This window comes from Meles meles, chromosome 10 (assembly GCF_922984935.1).
Source record: "Meles meles chromosome 10, mMelMel3.1 paternal haplotype, whole genome shotgun sequence".
In the NCBI taxonomy this organism is placed as follows: domain Eukaryota; kingdom Metazoa; phylum Chordata; class Mammalia; order Carnivora; family Mustelidae; genus Meles; species Meles meles.
The window spans coordinates 64,046,500-64,049,300 of record NC_060075.1 but is presented as its reverse complement, the minus strand read 5'-3'; positions in this window follow the sequence as shown (position 1 = coordinate 64,049,300).

The window sequence follows — 2,801 nt, the reverse complement described above, 5'->3', positions numbered from 1 at the left end:
CTTTTGAGGCCCATTGGCATGAAAGATGTTCCCCATCCCTTCACTTTCAGTCTGGATGTATCTTTAGGTTCAAAATGTATCTCTTGTAGACAGCATATGGATAGATTCTGTCATTTTAACCAGTCTACAACTCTGTGCCATTTTATGGGAACATTTAGGCCATTCACATTGAGAGTGATTATTGAAAGATAAGTTTTTATTGACATCATGTTGCCTGTGAAGTCCTTGTGTCTATATATTGTCTCTGTAAATTTCTGGTCTATGTCACTCCTGGATTATTCTTTTATAGAACTCCTCTTAATATTTCTTGTAGTGCTAGCTTGGTGGTCAAATAATCTTTTAAACCTTGCCAGTCTTAGAAGTGCTTTATCTCTCCATCCATTCTGAATGTTAGCCTTGCTGGATAAAATATCCTTGGCTGCATGTTCTTCTCATTTAGTGCCCTGAATATGTCTTGCCAGCCCTTTCTGACTTGCCATGTTTCTGTGAACAGGTCTGACATATTCTGATGGTCCTTCCTCTGTATGTAAGGAATCTCTTCCCCCTAGCTGCCCTTAAGACCTCCTGTCTGAATTTGATTCATGAATTTCATAGTAAAGTGTCTGGATGTCTTTCTAGACTTGTTGATCTTGGGGGATGTCTTCTCTGCCTCTAGGACACAACATTTGTTCCATTCCCCAGATTAGGGAAATTTTCATTTGGTATTTTCTTAACTATATCTTCTACTCTTCTCTCTATCTCCACCCGCTCTGGGATCCCAATAATTCTGACCCTGGAACATTTCATGGCATCATTTATTTCCCTAATTCTGTTTTCATGGCTTCTAAGCTGTTTGTTCCAGGTCTCCTCCTGATCCTTCTTTTTTATCAGTTTGTGTTCTGCCTCCATTACACTAGCTGTTAGAGTATTTAGATTAGATTGGATCTCATTGATAGCATTTTTAACTTCTGCCAGATCAGCTCTCCCTTCTTCCCTTAGAGATTCTCTGTTGCCACTAATGGTCTTCTCCAACCTAGCCATTGCCTGGATAATTGTTGCCCTGAATTCCATTTCTGACATGTTGTTTATGTCCATATCCAATACTTCTGTTGTAGAGGTCACAGTCTCTGAATTGTTCCTCTGTTAGGTTTTCCTCCTCCTAGTCATTTTGGTGAGGGTTGGTTGAAGGGATGTATAGCTGAAAATACCCACCATGATCCAGTCTATGTGCCCCTTGGAAAGTTTCAGAGCAATTGGAAGTCACCATCAAAAAGAGAGAGAGAGAGAAAAAAAAAAGAGAAAAAGAGGGGAAAAAGAAAAAACCCAGCCAAAATGAGCCCCAAAAGTAAGATTTATTAGGTCATAAAAAAAAAAAAAATACTGACAAAATTAAAAGACAAGAAAGAAAAGAAAAACCCAGCTAAAATGAACCTCAAGAATAAGATTTATATAGTACAAAAACTAATACACAGAAACACTGACAGAAAAATAAGATGGGAAGGTGGTTATAAACCCTCAATGTGGGGGAGGAAGGTTATTTCAGTTCTTCCTGGGTGTATCTTATTATCTTTGTAAAAGGACTCAACTTTCCAGAGATACGGGAAATTATAACTGGTTTACGTATAGGGGTAGTATTGAATAGGGAAAAAGGATTACCTTGAAGCTTATATCTATATATATTAAAAAGAAAAAAAGAAACAGGTATATTTATGCAAAAAGTTCAAGTTAAGAAGTTATGATAATATGTTTTATTAAACATCTAGTGGTAGTGGTAAGTAGGTTAAAAAGTAAAAGAAGAATTGTGAGAATGAATTTTTTTTAAAGTTGTATCTATGAAATAGGTTTTGGGAATACTGGGAATTATTTTCCCCTGATGTTGGTGTTTTACAGTTTTATGGGGACCCAGCTGTGGTTGTCCTAGCATTCTTTTTGGCTTGTCTTTTGGGGGAGGGGCCTGCTGAGTTGGTTTTCACCCAGCCTTGCCTGGGCTGAGTGACCTTATTGTGCTCTGTAGAAACCAGTTTTTCAGGCTTTTATTCGCTGGAGGTTTTTGTTCTTTGGTGACTTTTTGCGGCTTTTCTTTTCGGAAGGTCAGAGCAAAGTAAACTTTCTGTACCCAAAACCTCTGACTCAGAGAAGCCTCAGTCTGTTCCCCTCTGGGTGGTCCAGAACACACAGACTCCCTCTCTGCAAACTCTGCTGAACATCACAGCCTCTCATCAGTGGTGCACACCCCCAGCCACCATCTCAGTGGGCACCTGAGGCTCCCGCTTGTCATGCACCCCTGTGCCACTAAAACCACAAGTGATATTGGTCCTGGGAGCCCGATACTGGCGACTGTCATTGCCGGGACTGAAGTCTGGAATCCAGGCCCACGCTAGGTGCACTCACCCCGGCAGCAGCCGTGGCGCAGGTTGTAGAAGGCTGGGGACCCAGGGACCTTGGGTAGGAGCCTGCACCGGGCTCTCTCAGGCATGGAGGGCGGTGTGCCCAGCCCCAGCGGTAGTTAAAGCAATGGAAAGATGTGGGCTCAGGGACCACTGACTGGGGCCCCCAGCTGGGCTCTTTCAGGCTTGGGTGGTCACCAGTTGTGACCACCCTGGGACCTTGGGCTTAGGTCTGTGCCTGTGGCCACCTGATTCTACCACTTGCCCCTTAAGACCCTTTGTTCTTTTTGAGTGCTTTTGACCAGACTCCAAGTTAATGGTGGTCCCCAAGCACAGGGCACTTTCATATTGGGGTATTACTTTCCAATGGGTTACTTCTGGTGGCTCCCTCCCTCTTCTATTTATCCTGCAATATCAGTCTGAGCACTCCTAATC